Here is a 24,203-nt window from a genome sequence, read left to right on the forward strand (position 1 = left end):
ATTTGCTGGATCATTTTCCAAATATTACCAATGAGGGCATTTCAGCCTCCTGTCCAGTGTTCCCCCATATACTCTGCCAGCTCCTGATAGGTAACATAATTATCACCTCTACCTGCACTGCTACTGGTAGGTATCAGTCTGGAAAGGATGACAGTGAGACTGTAGAACAGAGAACTATGTTGGTGTCCATTAGAGATATACATGAATCTGCCCCTAGCAATCATGGGTGGGAGGATCCCCATGGGGGGGGGGCTGTCACTGTTGGTCAACTGATGTATGGCTATTGGTCTTTCAATGAGGTTGGTGCATCAGTAGCTGCAACCCAACATGTGTGCAGAGCCATTAATAAGGTACAGCCAAGTTCCAGCAGAGTTTCAGCAGAGGTTGTGAGGATGATCCAGGCTGTACATGTGGATATAAGTGATTGCATGAAGTGTATTTTTCATTCTTTAGATAGAATGACTCGCACATTGGAATATATAATATCTACTGTGCTTCATCTGTCAGGGTGAGGAGCTGTCATTGTGGTCTGTCATCTGCAATGTCCTGGTATGTTAGTTGATCTGGCCATGGAAAAGGGAGTTCCCACTCCCTCATTGCTAGCACATCCACAACAGTATTGGTTGTGGATGTATTTACACTTAGGAAAGGCTGTCCCCATGGGTCATTGTCATGCTGGCACATTCTTCATCTGGCATTTGCTCACACTCAGGTAGTACACTGCCATCTAGCCAAGGTCATGGGATAGCTAGGTCACCCACAGGCAGAGACAGTTCTTATAAGTAGGAGCATGCATAAAAAGATGAACCTTCTGTTCAGCATGCTCTGGACCTGTCCAGTAGGCTACAGTGCAGTGCAGTGCAGCATCTAGAGGTGAGGCTATGTCCCTGGGGAGACTCACATGCATGCACAAACCACCTCAGCCCCCAGCACATCCCATGCACCCACTGACTCTTACCAATATTAAGCTCCTGAGAAGACAGAGATAAACCAAATAAATGAACAACTTTGCCAGGCATCCGAAGCAATATCCTCTTATAGCTACTACATGGGCAATACCATGCACTTAATTAAAAAAACTTTAATATATGAGTGCTTTCATTTTATAACAAAATAAAACTTCCTCAGATGCATTCATCATGCATAGAAACCACACTTGTATACCCTGGATAAAAAGTCATGTGATTCCATTCATTAGGAAAAATTTGCGTGACTGATACATACAAAAAATGCATGTACCTATATATACACACACACACACACACACACACATATATATATATATATATATATATATATATATATATATATATATATATATATATATATATATATATATATATATATATATATGTATGTATACACACATACATACTTACATATATAGACACTTTTCCACGTATTCTGAAAAAATCCTTTGATACATTTTGTAATTTAAATTAAATAAAACCATAGCAATATGCCATAGCTTTTTAAAATTTCAATTCTAGCATGTAATTGCATAAAAAATATTTCAAAATATATGCCTGGCTGTGCCTTTGCATGAGGCTAAAAGTAAAAGTGGTGGCCTTTCATAGTTCAGTCATTTTATATTATAAAGTTTTGGATCCAAGCTGTGATCTTAGTCATGGCTGTGTGGCACCCTGCTGTGGCACTTTCTTTCATGTGTTTCTGGTTAACTGCTTCTGCTAAGATTTCTAGATTTAGTTCTTTATAGTGGTCTCTTCTTCTCAGACCACATCATGACACCATAGAAGATAGGAAAAAGGATGATTTTCTCTGTTTTTTACAAGGTGATGTCGGAGTTTTATTTTTAACTTTTAAACTATGCATCTGTTACAACTAGAATGAGTTATACCACTCTTTATTATTCGACAGTTAGTAAGTACTTTGTGTCGCTATTTTCACTGCTCTCCGGTTCACTTAAAAAGGGTACTTATTTCACTGTAACTTGTTAAGCATGCATTTATCTGCAGTAGGATGGATTCCTTCTCTATGTTCTTCCTGTATGCTGAATACAGATTGGACCGCCTTATATGATATTTACATTTAATGTGCCTAATTTATTTATTTGTTTAACATTTGTTGACTGGGAAAGTCAGACTAGGACAGAGCCTATTTTCAGCAAATGCCCGGGGAGAAACACTTCAGATACATGTCTTTGCAATGTGGGATGAAAACAGAGTACCCAGAGGAAACCTGCACAAATGCAGGAAGGACATGCAGGCGCACAGAAGTTACCCCAGCCAAGAATCAACCAGGAGAACCACTTGCTGTGAGGTAAGAATGCTAACTGCTGCACCACTGGCCTAGCTTCCAAAATAATTCTAAGAAGTAGTTGCAGTGTAAACTGATTTTTTTGTCAAAAAAAATCACAATTTGTTTAAAAAAAACACTTATGAAGATTTGTTTATTTGGCCTTATTGTACTATCATGTAATGCATATGTAGTCCTACATTTCTACAGTCCTTGTTTTGATATATTTAATGGCTTGATTCTGACAAATTTTCTGTGCTAGTGGTTTAATATAAATTTAATTCTTGTTGTTGCAGTTGGCTTCAATTTATTGGTAGTGTATATGATATTTTTGTTGTATTCGTGTAGTATATTTTATAAACATGGTAACTCCAGATAAGGTCAGATTTTTTTTTTGAGTTGAGACCCACATAGAAAATGTCAAGCAATTCTGTGAGTAACAACAGAAAATACATGAAATCCTTGCAATCACGCAAGTCAAAAGAAGCAAGTTGTACATACATATGTTATTTTCTGGTTACTTGTCCTCTTATAATTAGTCAGAGGAGTGACACATTTAACATTACTTTTCTATGGGTATGTAACAGTGCCTGTGAGACACTCTATCGATTCTGTTCATACTGTGTTTAGAGTTTTTTCTTTTCTTCTTAGGATACCCTATTGTTCTAAATACTTCAGGTCATCCAAAAGTACAATGTAATCAGTTTACTTATAAGACTGGACCTTGGAGTTGTGAGGCAGAGATCGCACCACAGTTAATATTCTGCCCCTAACCGGCAAATTGGTGTCTAGTCAGGCCTGACTGAGCAACAGAATAGTTGTTGAAGAAGTCACCATAGCTCTCAACGTCAGGAACAAAGCTAAAAGGAATGTGGATATAAAAGCCCAAAAGCAGGGACAGGTTTTAAATATTATTCTAATTCACTTAGAAAGTTAATATTCATTATTTAACCCAAGTGGGTAGAAGCTTATTTTCAGCAGAGGCCCAGAGAGAAAATCTCCAAATTATTACCAAACATTTTAAGAAGAATAATTTTGCAATCAAATAGAAAAACTTTTGCATCAGTATGCATTCCTGACCAATGGTAGTCTTCAGAAAAAAAAAAATACAAGAGACAAGGGAAAAATAAGAAGCATAATCAGGGTCTTTCTTCAAAATCAGTAACAAATGAAAGCTATGGATGCCTGTGCAAAATAAAGGTAACAGTAGGGACTGGGAATATCCCTTTATTCACTGGTTTACTTTTGATTTTGTGGTTATACTTTCCCAATGCTATTTGTGGGAGCATGTATGGTTGTGTCACTAAAATGAGTGTCAGTCTTTTAGTTTTCATTGTTGGCAGTGTGATTACTTGACTAGAAATAAAACTGCATAGGTCCAACCACACCTTACAATTTTGTTATTATATTCACTAAAGATTTAAGATTTATTTGTACCAGTATGCTCTGTGTTAGTGTAAACAGTGGTATAAAGCATACCCACACCTACTTGTTACTGTATTCATCACTGATATACTATTTTACCCTTTCTTTAAAATATACATTTCAAACAAAAAATGAGTATGAATCACATGTAAGGTTCTGGAATGGTAAGTGTGTGTGTGTGTGTGTGTGTGTGTGTGTGTGTGTGTGTGTGTGTGTGTGTGTGTGTGTGTGTGTATATATATATATATATATATATATATATATAAATATATATATATATATATATATAGATTCACTTCAGAAGCTCGAATCCCCAAAATCTCGAATTTCATATAACAGAGACCAAAAGATCGAGTTTTGGAAACTCAAACTTCTGAAATGAAACCGTACAAAAACAAAAAAAAACTCAAACACCGCTTTTGCAGGGGGGCAACCTGCATCCCCGATGTGGGGGGCTGTGCCCCCCACCCCCCCTTACTTAAATATACCAACTCCGAGATCACGCTACAGTGGGGAAAAGGGAAATCTCCCATTTTGCACTGTATGCGGAAGCACAAAAACGGAGATTTCCAACTTCCTGTCAACACCAAGAGAAAGATAAACATTACGTGCACACAGACCGTACAGGAATCCTTGCCTCTGTGTGCACGTAACGTTTTAATATAAGTAACTTCTTATTTTTTAACACTTTACATATTCGATTTACTGAAATCTCGATCATATGGTTTCAACCATATGCAATTCGAGATTTCAGCAATTCGATTATGTGAAGTGTTCCCATATATATTTATATATATATATATATATATATATATATATATATATATATACATATATAAATCACTGAAAGAGCATTTATCTGAAGAGAAGCATACAAACACCGTACTTTGTATGAAGTACGTTTTTACTAGTTCTCAGGTACTGTTGCTTTATAGTAACTGTCAACATAATATGGTGCCAGTTTTAAGCAGAATGCAGATGTACATAGATACTAAAGAGACAATATTACAGATTTGTGCAGCTGTCTCCTCTCGGACTTTGACATCTTTCATGTTGCCGTGATTTATTAAAGTGCGGAGCAGCCCTGACCTGTCCATGGCCCTTCTACAGCTCCTTTAACACCTTCTTTGCCTCCAGTATTCCACCAGGGGCTGTTAGTGTAATTGGCTGAATTGCTAACTGCTAACTCTGCTGAACTTGTGCATCTGTTTTCAGATCATACCTATGTGTTTGTAACTTGGAAAATAACAGCATTTCCTGTGATTGTATCCCACCCCCACTCTCCACCCCCAATGTCTCTGCCGGTGGATTTCTGCTCGGGGTGCCTTTCCTAATGAGGCAGTCACAACTCTAAGAGACTGCCAGTTTAACTAGGATTGACAGTGTGTTCATTAGACAAGGCACTTGACCTTTCTTCCACTCAGAGTCTTCATATTAAAGTCTATATGAACACATTAATTGTGTAATAAATGAATAAGAGGGGCTACATATTGTACGCACAGGTGCTATGCTCATGTCTGCAGAATCGACCTTTGAAATCAAAGCATATTTTCCCAGGTGTAGAAAATTTATTTTTGACTTTTTCTTAATTTACGTTTTAAACATGTAGTTGCCTGCACTGCATAAAGAGGCTAGACGTGTACTACTTACGAATGTAAAGCTCTGCATATATTGCAGTGCTCTATCTCAATGGCTCCATACTTTAAATACGTTTAAGAAAAGGACAACTGGACATGAGATGGGTCACTCCCCTGTTGTTATGCTTTGTTCTTGTAACCAGATAGCTTTGCTGTACACAGGTATCTGCCTTTAGGAAGAGGCAACTTTAGAGAAAAGAAGAATTGAGAATGTTCTGACTTGCAGAAAGAAGAGTGTGACACTCAGACGTACATCTGTCTGGTGGAGTTACCCATTACCCCTACAGCTCATGGTTCTACCATCAGACATGTATTTACCACCTCTTAAGTAACTACTAAATCTGTTTATGAAAACTGCACACAATGTTTAAACTTTTCTGAATATTTTCTCAAAGGAGCATAAGGCTGAAATTATTAATTAGAAATGTGGTGTTTGGTTGCTGCGTTTCAGGACACTGAGGTAATAAGACAGTATAGTACAGGAAGCAAGGAGGGAGGGCCTGTTGTGTACTGGAATGCACAGAGGGAGACTTTGAGAGGAAATTCAGGATGGGGTGAGGGGGATTTTAGGAAGTGACGTTTCCCATAAAGGCTTGTGGATCAGCATACATTTTAGAAAGGAAGACGTGGAAGGATCTCAGTGAGGTACGTTAGGTGATGTCACAGGAAGTAATGTGTTGGTCACCCTTCTACAGGAACTCTCATACAAAATGGTGCAGTCCAAGTTGTGAACAGATCTGCAGAAAGAAAAAGAGAAAGCAGAAAAGAAGCAACATTTGTGGTCAGTATAAAAACAGAGATCAGTGGAAAACAAAGAATAATAACAGAAGAGTAAAAAGGGAAAAAATTAAATCCTTAAAAATAGATAAATGCAAAATGTGTAAGAGTAGGGGTTGGTGCTTACATGGGCAACATGTTGTGCTGTGTGTTCTAATATGCAGATGTATTGGGGTGCTTACTAGAAATAATATCATGACGCTTCTCCCTGTCTGTACACCCAATATGTTGTGAAAAGGAAAATAGTTTGATATTATCGGTTTCCTGGACTCTCATTACACCTCTTCAAGTTCAGTGCCTTCTGTACTCAAACTATTCAGTGGCAAATACTTAACTTGTTAAGGAAGGAGAACTGAAGGTCAGAAGGAAAACAAAGTAAACAAAATCCTTGAACAGCAGGTGAAGGAGAGCAAAAAAAAGCAACAAAACAAAACTAGCAGGTAAAGAAAGTCAATATCAGTAAAATCTGCATAATAAAAGTCTAAAGGCAGACCATGAAAGGTTGTGTGCACTTAATTCCATGCTTTCAATATAAATTATAATTTCCACTGCCCCGGGATATTGTAGCAGTTATAGAAATGTGGCAAGGTGGAAATGAGAACTGGGTTTGGCATTGCTGTTATGTTCTGTGTGGTGAGAAATACAGATAGTCAGTAAAATGGGTCTGCTAAAAAATATAAAAAGAAAGGAACACTGAAATGTAGAGAAGCAAAAAAAAAATATATATATGTGTATATATATATATATATATATATATATATATATATATATATATATATATATATATATATAATTTCGTCAAAGCTTCATTTCACTGAAAATTAATTGCCTGAGCACAATTCACTGAAAGTTCACTTCACTGAAAACTCATTTGACTGAAACTCATTTAGTCTAAACAGCAATATGCCCTGTTGCCCACTGTAGTGCAATGCTGGAGTTAGTATATATTGTTAGGGGGTGTGGGAGGGACACAACCCCCCACATCGGGGGGTATGGGGGGTATAGCCCCCCACCTATGTTAAATGTTGTAAACCATAGACATGGATTCTTACAAGTCAAATGAATAGTTCTTTCCAGAAAATAATATATACCCAAGCTATGTCCCCCAATGTGGGGGGCTGTGCCCCCCCACACTCCCTAACTATATATACTAACTCCAGGATCCCACTACAGTGGAGAACAGGTCATATACCTGTTTAGACAAAATGAGCAGTGCAACGTGTTTTCTGTCAAACAGCAGTCCATGCCAACTTCAAGTTCAAAGGATTTATTAAGCGCTTTCGTCAACTCAGTCACCTGACTTCTTCAGAATAATTACATGACAAAACGTCATTGCCAAAGCAATGTGCAAGGGGATTTTATTGTGCACAACTATTCTTTGCAAACCTTTGACTCTAATTTACCGGATATACTTAGTAAAGGATTTAATTTTGTTCCTACGGCAAGATCTAACTTGGTTGAACTGATTATTGACTTAAAAGCATTTGTAAGAAAACTTAATTTTAAATTAATGTTTGAGAACGACAGGATTAGTGATGGTACTTTATTTAGAGCTAGCTCCTGGAATCCACCACTACCTGCCGTTCTTCATTTGTTTGAAACCCTTTGTGAATTTGACTTTAGAACACTTTTAACTAATAATCCTATTGATGGTTGTATGGGTAATCTCAACACCAATGAAAGAATGTTATTGAATAAGTTAGTTTCTAATAAATCTCTAAGAGTGATGAGACCTGATAAGGGGGGTGGGGTGGCTATTATGACTAGAGTTGATTACAATAACGGAATGAACATGATGCTTTGGGATGGTACACTTTATGAGGAAGTGTCACGAAACTTGGTTAACATTTCTAATTACAAAATAGATCTGGCCTTGAAGGATTTGTTTGACCAAGGCCAGATCGATATTGATTTGGTGAATTTTTTGAGTGTCACCCACCCCAGGGTACCGAATATTTTCGGTATCCCTAAAATACATAAAAATGTCTATGACCCCCCCCAATGAGACCCATTGTTAGTGTAGCGGGTTCTAAAACTTTTTTTATTGGTAAATACATCGATTATAGATTAAAGGCCGTCTTGGGGGAATTAGTGCTGAAACACAATTTTGTGTTTTTTGAAGGTCACTTCTTTGAACAACTCACAGGGGTAGCTATGGGGGGATGTTGTGCCCCCATTTTTGCAAACATCATGATGCTTATGTGGGAGCGTAAATTTCTCTTTAACTCTTCATTTACAGGATTATGAAGTTTGTACTTGAGATATATTGATGATTTGTTTTTTGTTTGGAAAGGGGATGAATAAGAAGTACAGGATTTTTTTGATTTTATTAATAATTCTACATAATTTCTTAAGTATACCTACAATTACAATAAGGAGGCTATGAATTATTTGGATGTCATGGTTTCAAAAGACTTGGTCAATCACTGCCTAGTCAGTAATCTGTATAGAAAGCCTACCTATAGCAATAGTTTGTTGCACTATACTAGTTGTCACCCCTTGCATGTCAAAAGGGGCCTTGTAAAAGGGAAATTTGTTCGGATCTCCCGTATGGTTAACAGGGAGGTAGATTTTCAAGATCAATGCAGGAAGATGATCAATATGTTTTTATCAAGAGGCTACCACCTTGATTTTATTGAGAGAGCTATGGATGAAGTTATCAAGAAAAGGAATTCAGAAATGTTTAGTCCATTATTGAAGGGGACTATTGATTGTCAGGAATATGCACCAGCTACTACAGTTGTTTGTAATGAAGCTGAAAAAGGTTTATTTCCAGGCTACATCCTTCATTACTAGGTTTTCTATTAACCGTAGAGGAATTTTTGATATTTTGAGTAAAACATGGACCGTATTAAGCAGTCAAATAGGGGCTATGGACAAGTTAGGGATCTCACCTAATATTATTTTTAGAAGGGGTAAAACATTTAAAGATTTGTTAAAGAGTATGAATTATGAAGGAACACAGCACAGCAAGGGCACTAAAGATTGTGGTTTCTGTGCTCAGTGTACCCACATTTTTTCAGTGGACAAGGTAGTTATTAATGGTTTTAATGTGAGGGCAAGAGGGAATTACTCTTGCATTACCAAGGAAGTGGTATATGCCACCCTCTGTTGTCATTGTGCCGGGTTTTACATTGGAAAAACTAAGAGATGTTTTAAAGATAGGATTTATGAGCACATTCAGGACATCAGAATTGGTAACACAAATAGTGCCTTAAGCAAGCATATTGTGCATTACCCCAGTCATACATTTAGATTTTTAGTTATTGATAAAGTAATACCAGTTCTAAGAGGAGGTCCTCGGGAAGAAGTACTTCATTTTAAGGAATTATAGTGGCAAATCAAACTAAATGCCACTTCCTCGCCAGGATTGAATGATAGTGTTAGTATCAGTAGTTTTTTAAAACTACGGTCTTTCTTTGGTTAGTTTTAATTATATTATTATTTTTATTCAACCTAATATGGTTAATATATTCAAAGTATTTATTTTTATATCTATTTTTATATTTGTAAGGGTTGTGGTTTTTAGTTGAAGTAACTGTTAGAAGTTTGCTAAATGTCATGTGATTATATTTTTGTATAAATATGGCTACGTTTTGTCATGTAATTATTCTGAAGAAGTCAGGTGACTGAGCTGAGGAAAGCGCTTAATAAATCCTTTGAACTGAAGTTGGCATGGACTGCTGCTTGTTCGTATAATTTCTTTATCATGTTTTGTCCTGGTTATTAGTTTGCAGTGTTTTCTATCAAAGTAGACCTATATATATATATATATATATATATATATATATATATATATATATATATATATATACATAGATAGATAGATATAGATAGATATAAATAAATACATATCTACATGTATAAAAAGAGCGAGAGATGTGCATCAGCAGAAAGTATTTTTAAATTTAATGTTACTGCATACGTGACTCCATGCAGGGGCGGCTTGTCCTATCGGACTGCCGGACTGCAGCCCTCCCACCTAGAAATACAGAAAAAATATCTCCAAAACAAAAAATTAATTTGAACTCAGACTGCCTTTATTGGCAGTCCAGATATGGATTAAGAGGTACCCAGCAATCATTGCTGTGAGATACCAGAAATCTGTGCAGTGACAACCGCACAGAATAGAGGGGCTCCGGACTGCTTCAGCCACAGTCAGAGCCAATGAGGAGGACTGAGCTGCTCTCGCAGGGCGGGACTGTCAGTGTGCGACTGCGCGGGCTTCAGGACAAAGGCAGCAGGTAGGTGTTTGGATTGTGGGCTTGCTGGATAGGTGTTTGTTCGGTCGCTGGAGTTTGTGGGCTTGCTGGATTACCGGGCAGGTGTTCGGTCAACTGCACAGGCTTTGAGACAAAGGCAGCAGGTAGGTGTTTGGATTGGGGCTTGCTGGATAGGTGTTTGTTCAGTCGCTGGAGTGTTTTGGGCCGGTGTGTTTGTTCGGTCGCTGGAGTGTTTTGGGCCGGTGTGTGCTTGTTCGGTCGCTGGAGTACCGGATAGTGTGTGTGTGTATGTGTCCACCACACTTGTGTGTATCTGTGTCTGTTCGTGTGTGCTTCTGCAGTTACATGTCTGTCTGTGTAGGGGCATAACTTGGGCTGTATTGGTATATGTGCTTGTGTGTAAGTAGCTGCCTATGTAACAGTATTGCATGGCTTGGTAGAGGAAAAACAAAGCAGCTGTTCTAACTGCAATATGAGTTGTACGAAAAGGAGCAACTAAAGAGTTTTTGCTGCATGCGACTCTTACATGTCTTTGCATCAATAGTTAGTTCCACAGTGGTATGAGACCACTACAGTAGATGGTCCTGTATGCTGCTCGCAGACCTTGCTTTAAATGAGAGGTTTTCCTTGCTGATCAGATGCCTCCACATTTCAAAGACTTTATTTCGAGGGTCAAGTAGTAGGTCATTGCATGTGAATGTTAGGCAGTTCCTACACTCCCTAAGAATATCCAATGTACAGGGCCAGCCTTACACGTAGGCAAACTAGGCAATCACCTAGGGTGTTGTGCTTGGAAGGGCACTTTTTCAACATTTATTTCTTCATTTTTAGAGCAATATTTGTGCCTCAGTAAACAAAACAAACACACTTGTGCCAAAACTAACGATGGGGGAGGGGACTGCTCTAGTTCACTTAACTTGATGTTCACAGTACGTCAAGTTTAACATTGCAAAGTCATGGGAGCACAGATTTTGCAACATTCACCTCTAGGTGTGAAGGTGCTTGGAGGGAGTTGTTCTTTTATTTTCTATTAAATTGAGATGGAATTTAGTAAAATGTGGCAAAGTTGGGGACATACTACAATGTTTGAGGAATGAGGAGGTGAATTTTATTACTATTAGTGAGACCTAACACTGGCTTTGAGGTTTGTTTAGATAGCTTTTGCGTGGAATTAAGCCATGAATTAAGTGTTATTACTGTGCTTTTTACACTGGTAGTAATTAACCAGATATATTTTGACAGTATTTCTCGGGTTTTGTGAATTTTGTGTGGAGAATGGAACATTAATATTTAGGCCAGATTTATCCCTACACTGGTTTTCATATTTTTGGAGGCAGACTACATGACCAGCATACTAGTGGCAACAATAAAGAAAGAGTATATGCATCTTGCATCTCCTTATTTTGAACTAAAAATAAATAACCTTGTATGGAAGAATTCTGCAATACTGTTCAGTAAAATCTATAGAGTTTACTCTGCCTCTTTGATAATGTGATTATATTTTTCCAGCTTTTTTGTCCCTCTTTTTTGAACATGTGTTTATGAATAGTATCCTACACTCCTAATGGAAGTGGGAACAGTTATGTGCTGTGTGGTATTCAAATTGAATTTCAAATGTAATGCTAATTAGATATCCATATTTTGAACTAAATGTATCAACATCCAAGGCCCTTTGTTCCTATTTTCAATGTCTGTAGAATGAGAGGTGTGCTAGGGACATGAAATATTATGTAGTCAGCAGACATTGTAGCTAGAACTGTTTGATTGGGGCTGGAGATGGCCAGATGAAATTAACTGACCTACTCACCATTTGCTCAGTTTAAACAGTCCTGGCTTTGCAGGACTAGGTGAGAAGTTGGATGGGCTACTTAACTGGATACCTGATATGTACAGACAGATTAAGCAAAACTGATGTGGCTGTCTTCCGTGGAAGAAGATATCTAGTTGCCTGCTGCTGTTTGCTTATTACTTTGGCTTTGCAGGACTAATGTGGTTTTGTGAAGCAATGTGCAGTGTTGTAATGTGTGGCAAATGTTTGTTTGGAGAAAAGGTGAAGTGCATTACAGGATCATTCTCTTTTATCACAATCAGATGTCCGAATTGTACATCGAAGTGGCTGTAACTGCTTGGTTTGGGTTGCCTGGATAAAAGTAACTGACCCTGTTGTCATTTGCTCAGTTTAACAGTCATCTCTCAAAAAAAAAAAGGGATAAATGCATTACAGAATATCCAGATGTTTAGAACGTCTGGGGGCTGGTGGACCCCACACACCAAAACTGCATAAGTGGAGTTTGACAAGGGCTTAGTAATCGCCTCTGCCCTGAACCCCATTGAATCTAAAACTCACCCTGCTCATGATGACCGCACAAATCAGATGGTCACCAGACTGCATCGCCCGCAGTCTGGGCCAATAGCGGAGACTCCAGCCTCTTCACATCTCGCGGGAGAGTATGCGCGGGCTAGGCTGGGAGGTGCAGATCATGCCACCATGGTGGACCGAGAAGCTGCAGGATGGACCAAGTACAAGATCGGATCGTGGCCGGAACAGGTACAAGATCAGATCGTGGCCAGAACAGATAGGGTGTATGATCGGGAAATGCGTGTGTGTGTGTGTGTGTGTGTGTGTGTGTGTGTGTGTGTGTGTGTGTGTGTGTGTATGTGTGTGTGTGTGTGTTGGAAATGCCCCAGTTGCTTCATTGTGGTGGGTAGAGAATAAGGCTTTAACCCTGTACCTTGGTCTCAAGTGACAAGAGCCTGAATTCCCTACCCACCTCCATTTCTAAAACATTTACAGATTTTTGCCTCATATTTGTTCTGTTCCTCAAAATCTGTGGTTTCTGTATTATTTTTACTTAAAACAGGCAGTGGTGCAGTGGTAGCAGTGTTGCCTGACAGCTATGGGTTGCCTGGTTTGATTCTTGGCTGGTGTGCCTTCTGTGTGGAGTCTGCATGTCCTCTCTGTTTGTGTGGGTTTGCTCTGGTGTCCTCAGTGGATATTTGCCCCTATCTTTGGACTGTATTCCCCCATTATTGGCTTCATCCAGGTTTTTTGGGCCAAGGTTGAGAGCTATGGTGATAACTGAACTCACTGAATTATGTTTGGGGGCTGTATTCCCCCATTATTGGCTTTGTTCAGGTGTTTTGTGCTAAGATGATGTTGACAGCTATGGTGAGAACTGAATTCACTAAATGGTAGCCATTTAAGTTTCAGTCTTTTCTTTCATAAAAATAGATGATTTGGCATAGTGGTATGTTGCTCTGGCTGTTTAGCACAGGCACCTGGGTTCTATACTTGGCAGTAAAATGTATGGTGGTAACACAGCATTTTATTCTAGCAACTTTCCAACATTATACAAGCAATGTTTAAAATGTGTTCCTGGTTTTTGGCCTTTTGTCCCCCCCAATACATTTTGGATTTATCCAGATTTCTTGTGCTGCAAAGTTCAGAGATACAGCTGAGTGTCGAGTAGATTTTACAAGGAGCTGAGAGCTGCAGGGGAACAAAAGTTTAGTGCTGCTTATGCCGAGTCTGCTTACATTGTAAATAGCACAACAGGTTGTGCACTTGCTTTCGATGCAGAAGGCTGTGGGCTCTATTCCCACAGTAGGTAGATCCATTGCTGATACTGTACTCTGTTTTAAAGGGATGGATGCTGCAGTCCTCTTTGGCGAAGATACCTAGTAACTATGAACCTGTTATCAGTTTGCCATCCATTCCCTATTGCGATATTACTAGCATTATAATTTTTTTAATACAACATAAGCGATTTATTCCTCAAGGGCAACAGGCACTTTATTTGTAGATGAAACAATGACATATAAAGTTGTTTGCTAGCAGTAACCTCTTCGTTAGTTAACAGATTTCTTTAATGTGGAATTATTCAGATGGCTTTTATTTCTTCAGAGATCGTGCATATTTACTGATACTGGTGGACTGAAGTTTGAGTAGACTTTTATGATGGAAATGTTCTGAATTGGGTAGTTCAACTGTACTGTATTGTACAAGGAATATAATTTAATACAGTCAGGAAGATGTATCAAAGAGCACGTGTATGTTTCGTGTTCAAGGGGCCTATGATTTGAAAACAGCCCAAAATTAATCTTTATCTGCCACTGGCAAAATGCATTTTCTTTGAATGTCTGTTTCAATGCTGTTTCAATGAATGTCAGTTTCAAGGGCAGAGAAGTTTTAATGCTAAGTCTATTTTCATTGTGAGACTGCATTGCTTTGTTTAGCAGATACCTATTAGGGTTTATGCTGTAAAATATAAAATAAAACTTTCAAATGAAATCCATATCATTGCAGAAGTAAAGCAGTATGCACATTACAGTGTTTATGGCAAATGGGGTGAAATAACCAAGGAATGGGACATTGGAATGGCTGCAGGGGGGACGCTCCATTCGACCATGATTTTGTGAGGGGGGAGAAGAGCAGCAAAGTCAGACAGCCCCAGCTGAGCTATACCTCTCAACTGTCCAGAATTTTGCAGAATGAATAGATTTTTGCTTCTTATTTTTGGTTTGTTCCTCATAAAATTTGTGGTTTTCTGCCAAATCATTTAGGAATTAAGTCACTAAATAATGACAGACATTGAGTTTCAGACATCATAACCGTCAGAAAAATGCATGCTAAAGCAAGACCTGTTATTCTATCAACTGTCTTTTTAGCACTGTTTGTATGTTCCCCCAATATATTTGGCCATATCCAGATTTCCTGCATTAAGAGGTTGAGAGATACGTGTAAATAAATCGCTTTATAGAATTAGGAATATCCAAACCTCTCAACTGTCTCCAATTTTGGCTCAAAATGTTGCTTTCCCCTTAATAATCCCTCTGCAAAATGGCAATTTTGGAAGAAAATGTGGAGGGTTTACAATTATAAATAACTGTAATGATCAGAGTTATAGACTACTTTTATTTCAGAAATGCATTTAGATGCTCTTATTTTGTCAGCTGCTCAAGTTAACAGTACTAATTTTAAAAAGGTGTCACTTCTTTGGCAGGTTCACAGCTGTATTGTGCGGCAATTTTATATTTTTGCATAACATATTTGGTCTGTTTTTCAGAAAATTGTGGTTTTCTGGCAAATTAGTAGCAAATCATTAAAGATTGAACTTGGAAAGTAATGGCAGACATTTGGGTTTCAGATTTCATACCCTTCAAAAATTCATACTAATGCAAGACCTACTACTATTCTATTATCTTTCTAAGTTTATAAGTGCAATATTTAAAAATTGTTCTTATTTTTGGGCCTGTGTCCCACTTGTATGTATGGCTTTGTCCAGATTTCTTGCTCTGAGGTTGAGAGGTATGAGTGTCAGAGCCATCACCGTCAGCCAGAGACATTTCAAACTGTGACCTACTTGTTGCACTCCACTCCCCATTGTAGTGACTCTGGATGTGGCCAAGCAAGGCAAGGAGCAGTTATGCAGCGTAAGTGTGCAGAGTATTCCCCCATCCAAGGTAGACTACAAGTATGACCGTGGCTTTTCATCTGTCCTTGATTTTGCAGAATGTTCTAGTTTTCTGTCATATTTTTATACTGTTGATCTATGCTTCTTATTATTCAGAAAATGCATGCTGTTGCAGTGCCCTGTTGCTCTGTATTAAAATAGCAATGCTTTAATGACCATCAGGTAAGCTTGTCGGAGATTGTAAGATGCAAGTAAGCTTTAATAAGCATACTGTTAAAGAATTACCAACTTTGAAAGCCTTTTCATTGTTGCCATGCAGAGAATATTTACATAACTAGATAACGAATAAGCCTTAGGTATTGAAATGCATATGAAAGTATTTGGAATAAAGGACAGGATTACAGTATTTTCAGAAGCTCATTACATTTGTTGGAGACTTGCAGTTATCTTTGCAGGCTTTACCCGTAAACTAAACAGAATGCCAATCTATCATGTGTGGTCCATAACTTGTGCAGTAATCCTTTAAGCAATTTATCTTGAGCTTGTTTCTTGTTCGCTGTTCATTTTTTACTTTGATCACGTGTTCTCCATGAAACAATAGATAGTTGTTGTCAGGCAGCAGGTCTTTTTTGGATAAGAAACATTTTTACAAGTGGGGGTATCACAGAGATTGCTACTTTCAGCATGTTACTTGGTAATTTTATAAAGCTGAATATAAATTGTAATTAGAACTGCAGTACAAGGAGAAGTGGTTTGAGCTGAGTGCTGCTTGTTTTTTTTTTATACTTGATTTTGACTGGCATTCCAGTAATGTATTTAAAAAGCAATTTATTTTTTCATGCCTCACAACCTTTGTGTTTCCATCTAGATATTAAGTAAGTTGTCATGTAGCCAATGCATTGAAATATTTTTTTTCTTCTACACTTCATTTTGTCTTGATTGGACTCTTGTAATGATGCTTTGGCACCCAGGGCAGCGCATTTAATTAAAGTTTCAGTTGTTGTGGTTTTGAGCATAGCTCCACCCCTTTCTAGTTGGTCACACCCCTTCCCATTGGCCCCACCCATTTAGCTGTCTCTTGCACCCCCCCCTTTAATTTGAAGTCACCAGCCGCCACTGACTCCATGACATACAATTTATTAATTTATTATTGTTGTTTGTAGATTTTGGGCACCTACTATTTGCATTGTAGTGTAATGTACAATTACAAGCTCATCATTACTTTATTTGTAAGCCCTTTGGTCTGCTTTTCTACACACCAGGTGGTACAGCTGTCATAACAATGAGCATTTATTGAGAATATGTATGTGAGACAGAGGAGGAAAGATGGGTACACAAATGCATTGAAAATGACTGTATACTTTAATTTAAACTTGGGTATAGTTTTGTCTAAATTAATAATAGTTTCATAGTTTCACATTACTGCATAAAGGTCAGTGACCATGATAACAAAGGCTCCTTAATTTACCTATAAATACTATTATCTGACTAAATGTCTTAAACATTTCAAATGAATCACTTTCCATAATCTCTGCTGACTATCTATTCAAGGATCATTCAATACTTTGACTAATAAATTTTGTTCTTCATAAAGTTGTACATTCTGATACAGGAAAATAATTATTTCCTCAAAATGATGTCATAGTTAATTGCAGAGGCTCAATGTTTAATAGACGTCAAGTGTATAGAACGCTAGACAGAATATGCCATGTAGCCATTGATAACTTACAGAAAATTAAGTTTTTATAGTGGTGCTTGATATGCAAGATTATTTTCATTTCATAATTCTTTTGGTAAGTTTTCTTTTTAAAACTGAAAGATCCCCTTTAAAGTCTGAACAAAATAATGAATTATATTCAATTATGGTCCTAACAAAAACTATATAATTAGAAAGTAGTGTTACAGATCTAGTACAGTTTTTTAAGTAACCTCATAACATGCACAGCCCAAGCCTTAACAGCACCTGCATTCTTCCTAAATGTTAGCTTAGAGCTTATATAAACACCAAGATTCCCATAACCCTTCACTTCCTGTATAATATGGATGGCTAGACGCTAATGTAAACAATTCTGCTGGCCTAAAAGTTCTAAAGTTCCAAAGCACAATTACTCCAGTTTTTTGATGGTTAAATATTATCATCAAATTTATTGAGCCATCTAAGTAGGTAAGACAGATATGAACTAAGTGCCAAGTAATCAGAACCCGATGTTAGTACTAAATCATTTGTAATACTGTCAGCATATTTAGTCATCTAGCAAGTTAGGAAAAATGAAAATACCAAGTTAAACAGGCTGGACCCCCTGAAGGATAGCCATAGACACCTTAGATGAGTTAGAGTAATGGCCCTGAACTTTAACATGCTGCAAACTGTCTCTTAACCAACACCTTGCATAATCAGTAATATATGGGTAAATATTTTGCTTTATTAGGGAATGTATTATTGACTCATGGATACAAAGTGTACACTAAGACTGTTATCTAGACCTTCACTAGCATTTTCATAAATCTGTACCAGTTAGTAAAAGTACATTGTTTTCTAATGAAGCCATGTTAATCTGGGTCTGCAATTGCTAATGCAGTCTATTGAACACTTAATGAAGGCAGTAAATACCTCCTAAGGCACTTGCCTGTCATTGATATTAAACTTATCAAGTGCTAATTATTGCAATAATCATGAGATCCATTCTTATAAATTGGAGCAATATTTGCTAACCTCCAGGTATCAGACAGAATGATGTTCATTAATAACATATTAAAAAGTTGTTGGTAGTGGATGTTTCAGATGGTCATAGAAACTATGTATCAAGCACCCAGGAATTAAATCAGGGTGAGCAACACAACACTGCTTATTCACCAGATCTTCAGTAACTACAGGACATATAGCTAGAGATTTATCAGGAATTGGAATTTCATCAAGAAGCAGACTTAATAATAACACTAATGTGGGAAAGTAATGTTGATCAACTAATAGGAAAGCCCTTGCAAAGAATTGTCCCCAGCAGAACAACACCCTGTAACAGCCGCTGGAGATGTGACTGCATCAGAACTTAGAGACTATAATGCTTCCTTTTGCGTAGTACATGTAATACCTCTGTCTGTAGCAATAATGGTATGACATCAGGTAAAGACAAAATTTAGGTATACATAGATATTGAAGACATGATGTTGCATATTGGTGCATGTATTTTTGACTGAACTTTGACAAATGAATTTTCCTGTCTTTCATACGGTCAGCATTCATTAAAGTGTTAAGCAGCCCTGATCTATCCATGACTCTTATAAAGTCCCTTTAACTCATTTTTACCTCCACAATTCCACCAGGGACTATAAGTGCAGCTTGCCAAACTGCTAACTGACAGTCCTATTGAACTTGTGCCTCTATCTAGAAATCATGCCTCGTTCTTTGCAGTTTTGGAAGTAATAGCATTTCTTGCATTTGTACTAAATGGAATTTAAGGCATGAGATAGACAGTTGTTTAAGTTGGTCTGACTGCTTATTCAGTATGCGTAATAGTCTGTGTCTGTTGTTTTGAGACCCTATATCAAAGTCTATGTGAACACAATTATGTACTAACCAGACATGTCCTACTGCATAATGAATATGGAGACAATATAGTCTCCATGACAAAACTTTTAACAAGGAATACACCATAGCCTTGGACCAACAACTTCTCTCTTCCCATTTCATGCACAATAAATTCTACATTATTCACATGAAAGTCTGTTGACTTAGGGAGACACTACAGGATATAGCCCTGTCTTCTGCTGCATACCTGATATATGCTTTGTCGGCTGTGTGGAAACAGAAGAGAATTAGGGCTACTGGAAAGTGACAGTCTGACCTCACAATCAAAAACACATATACGCACACACGCGTGCGCACTCGCAGATATGCATGCACCCAGAGGCGTGCGAGTGCGGACACACACACACACACACACGCACACGCACACGCGCACGCACGCACGCACACATGCACACACACGCACTGTAACAGTGTAACAGTGTTACCGACACAGCTTCGATTCTGGTGTAGTATATGATGTGAGTTTTGTTGTTAGGCTAAGGGGATACAAATGGTAATATCAGCATCCTGCTTACATCATTTGATGTAATTTAGTAACCCGATGGTTAGTAAGGCAGCATTTAAAGCCTGCAACATATTCTTTTTGCTAAAGTAACAGAAAGTGTGTGTGTGTGTGTGTGTGTGTGTGTGTGTGTGTGTGTGTGTGTGTGTGTGTGTGTGTGTGTGTGTGTGAATCATGTATGAAAAGGGGCAGCTTTTGATAACTTGGTAATATAATTCATATATTTTATTTTGTATTTTTATTTTGTTTATTTGTATAATTAAGATAACTTGGCTACTGGGGCCCATTTTCACCCACAACCTAGTTACAAGCAAAACAATGCAATTTTATTTAGTGGAGAATACGCAGCAATAATAAACAGTATAAGTTAGTTATTCATACTATTTAGTCCTTTAGCATACTACCAAATTTGCAACACACACAGTAAAGTAAGACTGAGATACAACTAATATGTATTTATATAACTAGCACAGTTTTAGAATCCCAAATACTGTTCTATCATAGACTACACACATCAAAAAATAAGGGTCATACTCACTGTCAGCATCTACTGTGAACAAAACAGGATGCTTGGAAGTTCCATGTGGCTCAATATTTTTTCCAGTTAGCTATATTTAAATAAATAAATAGCCAAATAAACCAAACAACTAACTATATAAAAAGGTAAATGACCGGTGTAATTAGCTGACATTTCAAGTGGTAAATAAAGTCTTCAAGGATGCTTGCATGCCTGCTGTTTATATGCTGATGTATGTCTTAATTAAGCTGCAAAAATGTTAATTAGTGTTACTAAGGAACAACATGTGCAGATCTTCCATTAACAGGAGTGTTCCTTAAAGGATGTGATGATGGCCATGGCTTCATCATTTGGCACAAAAACCTTTAGATGTGACCCTGCCATCTGTTGTGATAACACCACAGAGCATACGGAACAAAGAATGCGAGGGAAACCTACATGCATATTATTCAGCTGTGCAAATGTCATGGCATCTCCGGATTTTTGTTTCATATTTTATGTCTGTTCCTCATAACATTTGTATTTTTTTAAACATTATTTAGGATTGTAGTCATTAAATAATGACAAACATTTAAGTTTGAGATCCTACATCCTTCAGAAAATACATGCAAATGCAAAATCTGCTGTCCTACCAACCTTTTAAGTTTATAAGAGCAATATTTAAAATCTGTCTCTTATTTTGGGCTTTTGTTCCTCCATTAGTTTTAGCTTTGTCCAGAATTTGTGTGCTAAGATGTTAACAGTTATGTCTGCATGTAATAAGGCTAATGCCATCCACTCTCAGTTTTTAATTAATTAAAACAATTAATTTGCAGTAGCCATCTACTCCTTCCTTTTTCTCCCTGTCTCTACACCCCAGTCTACACGTTTACTATATCTTTATATATATATATATATATATATATATATATATATATATATATATATATATATATATGTAAATACACATTTATTTATTTTATTCTATTCTATTTTATTTTATTTATCCTTCATCGACTGGATTAGTCCCATTAGGCAAGTGACCTCTTTTCAGGGGATACCTGAGGTAGCATGTTCAGGGAATCAGAGAACCTTATAGGTTCATAGGTTCATAGGTAGGTACTAGGCTATCAGTCCAAGGGCCTACGCAAGCCTAGCCAACAAGGTTCCCTGGCTTACGCCACCCAAGAAAGCTATTTTCCTGTGCCACTGATGAGCAGAGACACAGAAGTGATCCCCGGGGTGTATTTCCTATTTCCCATCCACTTATCAAGATTTTTCTTGAAGAGTGCTAATGAAGAACTTTTATGTATTTATTTATATTTGTTGACTGGGAGTGTCCAACTGGACGTAGGTCCATTTTCAGCAGAGGCCCGGGGAGAAAAGCTCCACAGTTAAAATAAACAGACAGTAGTTACATTGGATTACATAGCGATTAACAATTTACATAGCAATTACTTACAACATATTTACAGATGAAGAACATAGTACATCAGTAGACAACTAGAATCTTTATCTGTGAAGTACATAACAGACATTAACAAATGTTAAAATAAGAAGTTCCTGCTGTATAATAAGTACTAGGCTTATGAGCCTCTGAGCTTGCTATAATCAAGGTAGTTAGTGGAGTGGAAAGATGGGGTGGATGGGGTGGGTGATATTAGAGTGGGAGTTGCAAGGGCATAGCCAGCATGTTTTTAGGTGCGCTTTTAGTAAAGTTTTGAAGTGGGTGCATGATGGTATGGAGGTAATTGTGGGTGGGAGGGAGTTCCATAATTTGGCTATGGTGCAAGAGAATAGTGCTTCACCAGCAGAGTTATTGGCTTTAGTGATCTGCAAGTGATTTTTGTTGCTGGATCTTAGTGGTCTGGTGGTGTAGTAGGATTGGAGTAGATTCTGGAGGGATGGGACATTTAGTGGATGGTTTACTAGTTTGTGGGTGAGTGAGAGTTGATACCACTGAAGGAGGTGAGGGAGTTCAAGCCAGCCCAGTTCAGCAAGTGAGAGACAGTAGTGACTATGGTAGGATGCCCCTGTGGCGAATTTGGCAATTTTGTTGCAGCAGTTCTCTAGCTTGTTTAGATCGCATTGCCTTAGGTTGGTATATATTGGAGAGGCATAAAGTAGGGTGGAGATAAGGTGGGAATTTGCTATTGAAATCTTTGCTGCTTTGGTGAGAAGATGCTTATTTCTGTATAACGCTCCTAGTTTTTTTGTGGACTTTTTTTATGGTCATGGATATGTGAATGTCAAATTTTAGTTTATTGTCTATTTCCACTCCTAGCAATTTGGTGTGTTCAGTTGGGTATATAGTGGTGTTGTTTTTATGCTGTGATGTTAAAGTGAGAGCTGTTTTGAGTATGTTTGGTGGGTTGGAAGATGAGTAGTTTAGTTTTGTTTGGGTTGAGTATTAATTGGGCTTCGGATAACCAAGTTTCAACAGAGTAAAATGCTTCCTGTGTGACTTTTTGCAGTTAGGGTAGGGACTGGGCTGAGCAGATGATGGTTGAGTCATCTGCGTATTGTATGAGTGTGCCATGTGTGGTGGCAGAGGCTAGATTATTTGTGAAAACAGAGAAGAGTAGGGGTCCAAGGATGGATCCTTGGGGAACCCCTATGGAGACAGGTATGTAAAATAAGGTAACTTTGCTTGACATAGATGGGTAGCCTGTTCCAGAGTATGGGAAGTCTCTGGGATAGGAATCTATCCCTCCAGCATGTCCTATTTATTGTGGTGACAAGGTTTCTGACTCTTTTTTTTTTTGATAGTTGCCATGGGATCTTTTATATCTATCTGACCTACCACCAGCTTAAATGAGATGAGACATTGGTTTAACATCTCATCCAAGTGATATGTGTGTGTGTGTGTGTGTGTGTGTGTGTGTGTGTGTGTGTGTGTGTGTGTTGTGTGTGTGTGTGTGTGTGTGTGTGTGTGTGCAAATATATATGGGTGTCATTCTTTCCATTTAATCAGCTGCTCATAGATGGAGTGAACGACTCTTAAATGTGACTGAGTCTTCCTTTCGTTGAAAGTTTAATATTGAGTATTAATGGAAGTTCACCTGCATTCAGTTAAGGTATGGATGAGTTTGAGAAGCTAATGCTGAAACCTCATGATGTTATAAAAGGGTTGGCATTAGAAGGTGGGAGTGTTTGTGTGAGTGTAGGTGGGTTAGGGTAGTGGGTGTGTATGTGTGCAAGTGCACGTGTGTGCAGGTATGTGGGTGTTTGCATGCCTGTGTGTCTGAGCAAAGCCCCCATGCCAACCTTACTAATATCTGTTAACCCTAACCCTAAACCTTACCTTTCAAAAAACCTTTTCCATAACTTGCTATTATTCAGACAAATTTGGTTTGAACATGTGGTGGGATGTGGGTGATCTGATCATGAAAGGAAATTATGCTTCCTTTTGTGATTATTTTATTTTTCGATGTTTTGAGTTTTGTGATAAACTGAGTCTCAAAATGCTAGCTTTGTTTGTGTTTTGATGCATTTGCATTTTGATAGTTCATTATATATATATTCATATATACATATATAAATATACCATATGATCGAAGTTTTGAAACTTTCAACGTTTTGAATGGAGATCGCCATACAGCATGGAATGGAAAATTTACCATTTTTCTCACTGTAGTTTGATCTCAGAGTTGGTATATTTAATTAGCAAGTGGTATGGGTGGTTCATGGGGACCCCCCCCCCTACAAAAATGTAAAAAAGAAACATTTTTTTTTATTTTAGTTTTGGATTTTCAAAACTTCGATCACATGGTCTCAGCCATATGATGTTATGATGTTTGAGGTTTTGAAACTTCAGTAATCTGATGGGGACCCATAGATATAGATATAGATATAGATATAGATATAGATATAGATATAGATATAGA

The sequence above is a fragment of the Protopterus annectens genome, chromosome 1.part1, assembly GCF_019279795.1.
Source record: "Protopterus annectens isolate FY-2018-M chromosome 1.part1, PAN1.0, whole genome shotgun sequence".
Classification (NCBI taxonomy): domain Eukaryota; kingdom Metazoa; phylum Chordata; order Ceratodontiformes; family Protopteridae; genus Protopterus; species Protopterus annectens.